The sequence below is a fragment of the Hakea prostrata genome, chromosome 6 (assembly GCF_041222555.1).
Source record: "Hakea prostrata isolate BN-2017 chromosome 6, UWA_Hpros_2, whole genome shotgun sequence".
Taxonomy (NCBI): Eukaryota; Viridiplantae; Streptophyta; class Magnoliopsida; order Proteales; family Proteaceae; genus Hakea; species Hakea prostrata.
Genome location: NC_142605.1, coordinates 13,768,053 through 13,779,348, shown reverse-complemented (window position 1 = coordinate 13,779,348; position 11,296 = coordinate 13,768,053). Strand labels below are relative to the sequence as shown.

The following is an 11,296-nucleotide window of genomic DNA, read 5'->3' as shown; positions in this document are numbered from 1 at the left end:
AGATGCATTCATATATTTGCATAACATTCATTACATATATGCTTACTTGGATATGTTGTCGATATGCATGTGAGAAGTGTTTTCCTTATCGAGTTTGTCGAACTCATTCCTTTTCTTTGTACGTTACATTATATTATATAGATGGGTTTACCTAATCAGGTGGGGTTCTGTATGATTGGAGCAACTCCTATGAAGAGAATGTGGTATCGTCAATGGGAGACGGAGATGCATGTCATGAAACCTCCTGCAGATGGATGGAATGCGCTTATAGCACCCAGTGACGACAGATCGCTCGGGATTTTGAGAAGGCTTTGTAGCAAAGCTGGAGAATTCCCTATATTGCTAAAAACTGAAGCAAAGGCTATAGCCCAGCAGCGAGTTACTAGAATAAAACTACTTTAGTTTATTTATTGCTTCGACTGAACTCGATAAATTTTGGAACTTGATTTCTTTCATTCTTCTTTTTTATTCATTTCTTTGGAGTATTTTGGACTCCTGTAATCCTTTTTAATTAATGATTTGAACTTGTTATTGCTTATGATTATTATTACTTGCATTTATTATTGATGATAAAATTGAGGATCCTGTGACGGATCGCACCCACAGGTTGTCTGGCGGAACTAATACGGACTGGTGGGGTGTGACAACAAAGCCTCCAAGGTTTTCCTTGTTGCACAATGGGGAGAGGTCCATTTTACTTAAAAGATAGGTTGCCCACAATCAGAGGAGGTCAAAAACAGTAGATGAAGGGGAAGAAGAGAATGGCTGAGGGAGGGGGAAGGTAGGAATGGGTAGGGTGGGCCAGATGTCTAGGGAGAAATATAGGCTTGTTTGGAGGGATTAGAAAGGGCTTAGGTGAAGTGGGAAAAGGGAGTGAGGATTTAGGCCTAGTTAAGAGGGAATCATACCTATGATAGTCGGGGTTTGGTTTAGGTTGAGACAATGTTTGGCATTGGGTTAGAGGCTGGGAGTGGGCTAAGGTGATAGGGAAGGAGGGGGATTAAGAGAGGGTGGGTAGTTAGTGATAAGGCCTAAGAAAGTGATTGTGGGGTTTAAGGGATGGGCTTAAATGGGGTGAAGGTGGGGGCCCATTAGGGAGAGAAGGTTGGATTATTCTTGAGTTAGAGGGGGGAGGGTGTTGGTGGTGGGGACCAAGTGAGGAGATCGAGTGGTGAAGTAAGTGGTTTGGAGGGATAGAGGTAGGATCTGGATGAAGCAAGGAGGTAAGGGGTAGAGCAGGTTAGTAAATTGTTTATTGCAAAAGAGGTACACAAGCTAGGTAGGGTTGAGCATATAGGACTAGGACCTAGGATGGAAGGAAGGGAAGGATTACAAGAGCTAGTAGTATGTGTTAACTTAGGCAAGAGGGTTTCCATATTAGGCATGGAGGAGGAACAAGGGATAGCTTTAATGAAAGAGGTGTTTTCCCCACTCAGTAAGGCTAGAGTACAACAATAGCATTGGCGACGACAACACTATTGATTCTCCCGGAGGGCTTTGAAATTCCAAGGAGGCATCAAGACAGTGGATTTTTGGATTTTTTATTAATTCCTTTAATTTTTGGATTTTTTATATTAATTTCCTTCATTTTCCCACTTTTTCCTCTTCTCACATGTGAAATGTCACTATTTGCAGCCCCCCCCCCAATATTGAGAACAATTTTTAAATGTAAAATAATGAATATAAAAGTCATCTCTAGTTAAAAACTAACTCCTCAATTCCTATTTATTCTCCCCACTTTTTTCTCTCTCATCTTTTCTTTCTATTTATTCTCATCTCTTTCTATAAACGTGGATTAAAGGAAATTTTTGAAAAAAAAATCTTATTAGATATTCAAAATGTCATTTATAATTAGAAACTTACTCCTCAATCCCTATTTATTCTCTCATATCTCCTCTCTCCTCTTTTTTTTTCCTATTTATTCTTCCTTTTTATAAGCGTGGGTTAAAGAAAATTTGGGAAAAGATGTTCCCCACAATTAGATACACTTTTTCTTTCTCAATTTATTTATCGTCTCTTTTTTTCTTTTTCTTTTTTTTTGTTATTCTTTATTTGATTTTATATTCTTTGTTTCTTTATTTTGTTTACAATTTTTTCTATTTGATTTTATACTATAAATAAAATAATAAAATGTCTTTAGTTAATAAGGTAACTAAGTACCATTGGTTTTGCATCTCTTACCTTAAAAAAAAAAAAAAAAAAAAAAATTGGTTTGCATCTGACTTTTTAGGGTTGAAGCCTAAATAGGTATAGGTAAATTTGCATCAGTACAAAATAGATAATCTATTTGATTTTTTTATACTGAAATAGGTAAATTTTGTGAATTATTTACCTATATCTTGTTGAAAAAAAAAATCATTATCAATAATTTACCTATTTTTATTAAATATGTGTGGGCCCCACAAAATATATGTGAGTATTTCTTAATATAATAAAATAATTCATAGGTGGGACCCCCAATGGGTCTTATAAGGACCCACACTATGTGTGGCGAAAAACCATTGATGTTTCCCCAATCTGGACTTCCATTCTTTCCCCCCCTCCAATATTGAATCCTGGTTCCGCCCTTGAGTGGCCATAACATTATCGAAGAAAAACGTGACAACAAGGAGCCTTCAAGCCCAATATTGGGAATAACAATTGCAAATGAGGGGTTTGATATCTTACCAATGACAATTGTGATGTTTGATGGTGCAAGCGTCGATTTGAAGCTTTTAGAAGATGTATGGAATTAACCATGGTTATAAGGCAGGGTGTGGAATTAATCATCACAACATCTGTAGCTAAAAAGCAGGTATTTGGTCAAATAGAGGGGCGGCCTTTTTCTACATGTCATGAATTAAGAAGAGATGCAGAGGCTTGACATGGATTCAAAACTTGCTTGACATGGATTCAAAACTTCCATGTTTTGAATTATTTGCTAGAAGAATATAATTGACTTATTACCTAATAAAGGTGTATATCATTGTTGAGTATAAAAAAAGGTGATTGTTTGATTGGGACCATCTCTTGGGGCACCTGGGCTGAAGGTACGTCGATTTGTTATCCTTCCACCGTCAAGAGCGAGATCTCACTGCTCTGTGAAGCCAGCCTGGTGCATTACCCTCCACTTTAGGAACCATGAAGCCTAGGCCTTCGCCCAAGCTACAAAGCTCAACTCCCAACTTGGAGAGGGCAAACCAATTGATGCACCTATCAACCCAACCCAACAAGAGTTGGACCAACATTCAATCACCTAAATGCCCCACTTGGATACAAGCTCACGTTACTGAGCTCGGCAATATATGATGGTAGAGCTTAGATTTATAAAGAGGCAAACATCTCGGGAGTTTTTCAATGTGGGACTAAAAACCAAGGCATGTGAATTAAAAATTACGTTCTAGATGATGACTTTGGAAATTGGAATATGAATATTTTATTTTTTTAATGACTCACTGGGACAAGAATATTTTATTCTTTACTCGATTTTTTGACTTGAAAGTTATTTCTAAACAATAGCCATTTTTTATGTTCATGATTCTCTAGATTTTATTATTATTATTATTATTTTCTACTTTTACTTTAGACTTCCCCATGAACTTATCAAAAAGGTTACCGATCTTATTTTTCTTATCAAGTTTTATCTTCTTCCTTTTCTTTTGAGTATTTTATTCTTTTTTCTATTGGGTTTATTAGTTACTATTTTTCCAATTCATGATTGTTAAAATTCTTTTTTGCTTTTTGACTTCGCCATGAACTCTTGGGAAGGTGTTTTTATTTTTATTTTTATTTTTTAATCCAATAAAAATATACTTTGTGTTTTAGATATAATATAACTTATAATTTTTTCCTCCATACCTCTCCACCATATATTTAGAAGGAATTCATCTATGAGTTTTTTTAGTTCACTTTATCAATGCTCAGACCGGAGTGGAGCTATCCTAGGCCATGGCCAAATCCTAGGCCAAGGTGGCCATGGCCTATGGCCTGCCCTCTCTCCTAATTTTTGAAATTTGCCTATAGATAGACCCTTTTGTTCCTCTTACTATATGTGAAATACCAATATTTGCCCTTAATCCTGAATTTTTGAAACTTTCCTAGAAAGACCCCTCTAGACCTCTTTTCATGTGTAAAATACTAACACTTGCCCCCCTCTCTTCTGCCCTTGATTTTTAAAATTTTCCCTTGAGAGACTGACTTACTTTTCATGTCTAAAATATGTAAAAACACTTGACCCTCTTTTCATGTGGTTTCATTATCTATCCCTCCAATATTAAATCTTGACTTTGCCTCGATGTCAAAGGTGAACTCTCCTTTTAAATGTATGGTGGAAAAGAATGAAGGAAGGACAATCTTTAACCATATCAAGATAATGTTGCAAGGTATGGTCCACTTTATCAATGCTCAGAGATGGACTTTCTCTTGAATGTGTGATGAAAGACTCTAAGGGAAGCACAATCCTCTACCCGTCAAGATAGAGAATCTAGACTTGGGACAAATCTGGTCCTCCATGGGTTGTGGGACCCATCTTTGGTATATGCGGCCGACATCCTATGAACGATTTGGGTTTGTTCCCTCCCGTGAAAGCTCCTTACACATTGGAACTATTCAATTCAATAACTTGGTAATGTATAACGTTTTCAGATTCTTCCTGAATTACATTGGCTAAGGAGTTTCTGGATTCCTCATTCCTTCTCCAAAAGCTTCCGAAAGCAAACTCTCCTTGTTGGCACAAATCTCCCAGAACCTTCTCAATTTCGGAAAGAGTGAGCTCACAACTTTGATCGGAATTGAAAGGAAACCCTCTTGTCCTAACTGTCAAAAGATCTCCTTGGACACTCAACAGTTTAGATATGTATGAAACTCCATCTCTCCCCCGAGTCTTCTCTCCTTTCTTTCTCTTTCCAATTGTCTTTAAAGCAAATCTTTTTGAGATTAGCACCAGTTTGCAAGGAAGTCTGAGCAGAAGAAAGTTGATCTGAAGGATGAAACAGGGGCAACAACAAGAGATGACAATGCAGTCAGCAGCAAGCATGTTTGGATCCTCCATGATACAACTGGGATTGTTTGGTGGAGAACAGAGGAAGATGGTTAATAGGAATTGTTTCTTGTATAGGGATTATTCCTTTCTCCTTATCTGTAGAGGATTTGGGAAGTGTGAAGCAAGAACAATCTTGGTATTACTTGTACTATTACATTACCCCAAAATCTGAAATCTATCTTTAAAGCTAACAAATAAGTTTTCATATTGTACTCCAATCCTTTATGAAAAAGAAATGAAAAGAAAAAAAAAATATTTATACACCCCTGGAATTGCAAATGAATAATTTTATACTCTCTAAAATTTATTATATTAGAAACGTCTACATGTCCCTAATCCCATTACTTTAGAACGGAAAAAGACATATTTATCTTTGCTAAATCTTTTTACATGAGTTGGAAAATGAAGATATATTCTTTACCAAAAAAAAGAAAAAAGAAAATGAAGATATATTTAAAAATAAGTCATGGTTGCTCTTCACCCTCCCCTTTTCTGTTGTTCTTTTCCCTTGAAATTCAAAATCAGCTTGAAGCTAAAAGAGGATAGTTTGGAAATTTGAAAAAATTAATATACTGATTCATCATTTGAAACTCATTATTCTAACAGCAAATGTGCATTTGATATATAATGTGAAATATAAGAAGTGCAAGCGGGGTAGATGTAATGGAACTAATTTTAGCAGGCATAAATGTAATAGTTTACAAACTTAAAGAATACGTTTGTAATTTTAGGAAAAAGGTAACATTACAGTGGGAAAAACTTTCTTTGCATACTCCCTTGTAGTCGACCATCGTGTTCATTATTTCCCTTCATTCATATCTAGTCTCCTTTTTTTTTTTGTGTGTAAATACGTATTTTTCATTTTAAGAGCTTGCATTTTGTTGGGAAAAACGGTCACTGTCATGCTTGTTTTTGAATAATGGAGATATACATCAAGAACTAAATGTAAAATAATATGTATTATAACAGTAACGCATCCAAACAAATGAATATATAACAATGCAATACATTTTTAACATAGAAAACTCTTACAATGTGAAGGGAAAAATACCATGGTACCATGGCCAAGTAAAATTTTCATCATGAATTATTTTTTTTTTTTTTGTATAAATTCACATTCTCCATTTTGTCTATCCAAAAGAAGTTATATAAGAATTTATTTTTGGTAAAAATATGAAAAATTATTTGGTTACTTTTGTTTAAAATAAATTATGGAATAAAATAAAATTTGATAATAAAAGATAGTAAAAATTGAGAATGAACTTTTAGGATTTGGGAGTGATAAAAAGGAGAAACAATAGGATTTTCATAAAAAGAATGTATGTTTAATAATATACCCTCAATTTGCATTTGAATTTTAAGTGACTTGTGTAAAAATTAATAGAATGATTTTTTAACCCATAATTCATCATAGAAAAAAGTTTATCAAGGATTTTGGTTTTTTTCCCCCCTTCTATTCTTTAAACAAAAAATAGAATTTAAAATAGACACCAAACAAATTAAAAGAATGAAAAATGTCAGAAAAATGAGAATGGGAGTGGACACCAAAAAGGCCCTTAGTAATGACATTATAATATTTCTTCTAGGTACACTTCAAGGTGTTAATCAGTACGGTTTTGGTAATTTGGTACAGTTTCAGTACGGTACCAATTTTGAATATTGAAAAATCAGAACCGTACCTTACCAAATTTAAATGGTACAGTACGTTTTCAGTATTAAATTGGTAAGTGAAAACAGTTTAAACACGGTATCTAGTGCGATACACTTTTGTACAAACAAACCCATGCAACTTTTGCTATTAGTTCATTAAGATCTCAATGAAATTGCGACCAAACAATTGATTTGATATTAACAGAGACAAAACAAGTAAATCTAAGAAGAAGAGTAAAGGACAAAAGAAAAACTAAATAGGGAATTATAGATAGGGTAATTGTGAAGTGTTTTCATTATAAAATTGCATTTATATCTCTTAATTTGGTACGGTACCAATTCAGTATGGTTTCGGTACATACTGACGGTATGAGTACCTAAAACTGAAACCTTATCGAAGAAACGGTTTCAGTATGTGCCATACCGAATTTTGAAAGGTATGGTGCGGTTTTAGATGGAGCGTTTCGGTACGGATAAACGTTTTCGGTACGCAATTGACACCCTTAAGTATACTAGAGTTAACATAAACATTAGTAACAAAATAACACATATTTTTGGATACCAAGCAATTTACCAACTTAAACGGATTGACAAGAAAATAATACTCCCACCACAAGCCTAACATAGTAATGTAAGCATAAAAAGGCCAAAAATACATTATCTTCTTTCTTCTATAGAGATTATGTCATTAGAATATAACAAGTCTAGTTCCAGTACTATTTAGTGCAGAGTATAACTTTATCTTGATTTTCTATCACAATACATTTAGGGGAATCTATCTTGTCAATATTCAGAAGTGAGCCATGCTCTTGAATGAGTGATGGAGGTGACATTTGGATAGAATTATCATTATCCAATTATACATCTAGAGACAATACTTTTCCTTCTTTCCTTCGTCTCCTCTTCTTTCATATGAAGATTAGAGACGAATTGAAATATGCAAAATCTTTGTTTCCCTAAAATTAGAATAAGTTATTAAATGTTTTTCTTTTGCACAAAGATCTTGTAATACCATCTTCATTTGTGACAATAAAAAAGTGGTCCTTAAGATCATCTCCTAGATGACAATTCACATAACTAATCTATCTTATTTGCCCCCTCCAATCTGTTAGCTAATTGATTGATAGTCAAAAATAATCTACAATCTCCAATCTGCTAGCTAATTGATTGATCCTATACCTTCTTAATTGATTGTAAATACCTTTTTTATACATTTTATTTTAGGTAGAAGTTTTTGTATATCTCATATATATACATCTTAAGGTATTGCAATAAAGTGTGGCAATTTACTACCCAATATGCAAGTTTAACATGGTATCATCCTAAGCTAATGTTCTTCAGAATCCTTTCCCCATGTTATACTTATTGAGGCTTTTGCAGCCCCTACTGTACCACGTATAGCATCTTCAAGTGAAAGTGATCAACAACTACATTCATTGATTCCTTATGGTACTCATCCTTAATTTAATAAATTTCATAAGTAACCTGATGTGTTTCAATACTACTTCTGCCACTACTTGGATATTGGAGTTAGGTGCAATAGATCACATTGTATTTGATCTTCTTTTTCCTTCTTTTTCCCTACCAATTCAAACCCCAACCCCTCATTTTTTTTTATTGCACTTCCTGATGGGTAGTCCATGTTCCTCATGTTGGTACTGTTTGTTTACTACCTCATTTGCTTATCCATAATGTCCTCCATGTGTCTTCTTTTAAGCATAATATTATCTCCATTAGTAAGCTAACAGCTACCACCAATTGTTCTATCACATTTACTTATGCTTCTTGTGTATTTTAGGACTAACAATCGATAAAGATTATTACAATGGGTAAACATTTTGGCGGTCTCTATTACCTGTACTTACCTTCTCCTCCATCTTTTGTTGTCTCTGCTGCCCATGGTAGACATTTTGACCTTTGGCATTGGGGATTAGTCCACCCTAGTTTCAGCTCAACGTCTTCTTTCAAGTGTTTGGATTCTAAAATTTTATTATCAAAAAAATGTACTTGTACTATCTGTCCTTTTGGCAAAACACATGCGACTACTGTTTCCTAATAGCTCCATTTATACTTCCTCTTGTTTTGAATTGTTACATCTTGATGTTTGGGGACCACATCGCTTAACATCTATGTTTGATGCCCGTTATTTTTAATAGTTGTTGACGATTAATCATGAAGTACTTGGATATATTTAACGGCCTCAAAAAATGAGGTGAATCATTTCATTCTTCAATTTTTTGCTATGGTTCAAACTCATTTTAACACTCATAAAATGCATTCATTCCGATAATTAAAGTTTTTAATGCACCCACCAATCAATTTTTGGCCTCCCATGGTGTTCTCCACCAATCCAATTGCAATTCCACCCCTCAACAAAATGGGGTTGTAGAACACAAACACCGACATTTATTAAATAGTGCAAGAGCTTTATGTTTCCAAGCTCATTTGCCATTAGAATTTTGGGGGGATTGCATTCTTATTTTTTGTTACATCCCATCCCTGTACTTCATGGTAAGACACATTATGAGGTATTTTTAATAAGATCCCAACCTTTTCCCATATGGGTGTGTTTGGTTGTTTGTGTTTTGCTAAGAGCATGACTCCATTACATAAATTTGATAAAAGGGCCTCTCTTGGAATTTTTATTGGATATCCCTATGGAAAAAAAAGGTTATCGCATCTTTGATCTGTTGTCCAAAAAGATAATAGTCAGTTGTGATGTTATTTTTCTTTATTCTTTCCTATCTTCCACATCTCCTGTTGGTTCCCCTGTGTAACCCTAACCCATTTCAGAAACTGCATTTGAAACCGATAGTATTGTCCACACTCTACCAATGGAACCTAGTCAACCCACACTTCCTATTTCCCCACCACCCATTGTTCTTAGTGATAGTCTGAAGTGATCACAACGGCCCCCAAGGTATTTACAGGATTATGATTGTGCATTACCCCCATCCCAATCATCTTCATCCTATCATGGTTTAGGTACACCACACCCTTGTTTAATTTTTTACATTATTCCCATTTCTCCCTACCCCATGTTGTTTTCCTAACTTCACTTTCAGATGTTGTTGAACCTATGACATTTGTTGAAGCAATGAAAAGCCAAGAATGGCTGATGTTATGCAATTTGAAATTGTAGCCCTATCCAATAACATCACTTGCTCACTTATTCCATTACCACATGGCAAAAAGCCCAATGTCTCTAAATGGGTTTATCACATTAAATAGAATTCAGGTGGCACCATTGAGTGTTACAAAACTTGTTTGGTGGCCAAAAGATACAATCAAATTGAAGGTGCGGATTATCATAACACATTTTGTCACACCCCATCTAGCCAGTTTCGGACATACCCGAATATCCATGGGGGTGACAACACTATAGGATCAATTTCACAGCCAATCCATAACAATACAATACCATATAACATAATCCAAGAGCAATAGAATTAAAGTCTCAAATGATTAAGTTATTACAGAATCATAATCAAAGTTAATGAATTCGAAATCAGAGTGTAAAATAAAGAAATTGTTTAACAGCGAAAGTCTGAGTATTGTTATCAAAGAAAGTTAAGAGTCTAAGTAACCCTTGCTTAACAAACAACTACAGAATGTAACTAATAATGACTAAGGCAACTACTTCCTCCAACGACATCTCCAAAGCCTCAGAAGGGTTGGACTCGTAAGCACAGTCCAAGCAAGGACACAACTCTCCATGTACCTCTGTGTCCTACCCCGCTGGTCCCTCATAGGACTCTTTATAACCTGTAGTAGAATCTAAGAAAAAATATATATAAATAAATGAGTTCCTTAGAATTCAATGAGATTAACATAATCATAAATTGCGCATCCGTCGCACACATAAATATGTCATATAATATAATGAGATAATAAATTAATATGCAAGCATGATCCTAGAATCTAACAAATGAAGTCTCCATGGTAAACAAACATTAAGTCACAACATTAGCCTCCTCTAGGCGGTCGCGTCACTCTTCCTCACGACACTCAAGCCATTTTTTGGGTTCTTTGCGGCAATGGGATTAAGTCACATTATACTGTGGCTGGGGATTAGGTCACCATTCTCTCACCAACACCATTTTGTCTGAGAACTAGCACATGTTAAGGATAAGTCTAGCCCAAATGCAAGGCCAATTATGTCTCGTGCTACATGTGGTCTAGATACCTTTCCTCATGCTTCGTGCCTATTTGATCCAGTATCTTTCTCCACCTAGGAATTATATTACTCATGGCATTCAAACCATCTTTTGGAGTACCATTCCTTAACCATCACAGGTCATTCAACTTTAATACCCCTGCTGAGAGAGTAGTATCACTCATCAAGGTTACTAACCAATACATTTAGACACTTATTGACCATGCACCTAGTGAGTAAGTGGATGCATAGGCATAAGGAGTAATGGGTAAATCCACAACCTCAGGTTGGTGTATATATATAATATTCTACCACCAAACTTTCAACACATTAAATTCACAATCATCGTCTAAATGAATCAAATAGTAATATAAACATAAACGTCAAATTACCTTTTATTTGTGCAAAGTCTCTCGCAATTCATAAGAAGATATTTGATATTTGTAATAACAAAAAATAGAATCAAGTCA

The 11,296-nt window shown here is 34.9% G+C and overlaps 1 non-coding gene across 1 annotated transcript; it reads right to left on the bottom strand.

The window, feature by feature from the left end:
- Positions 1-2,980: 2,980 nt before the first annotated feature.
- Positions 2,981-3,279, bottom strand: LOC149012289 (signal recognition particle RNA). Its single transcript, XR_016174257.1, has one exon.
- Positions 3,280-11,296: the final 8,017 nt, after the last annotated feature.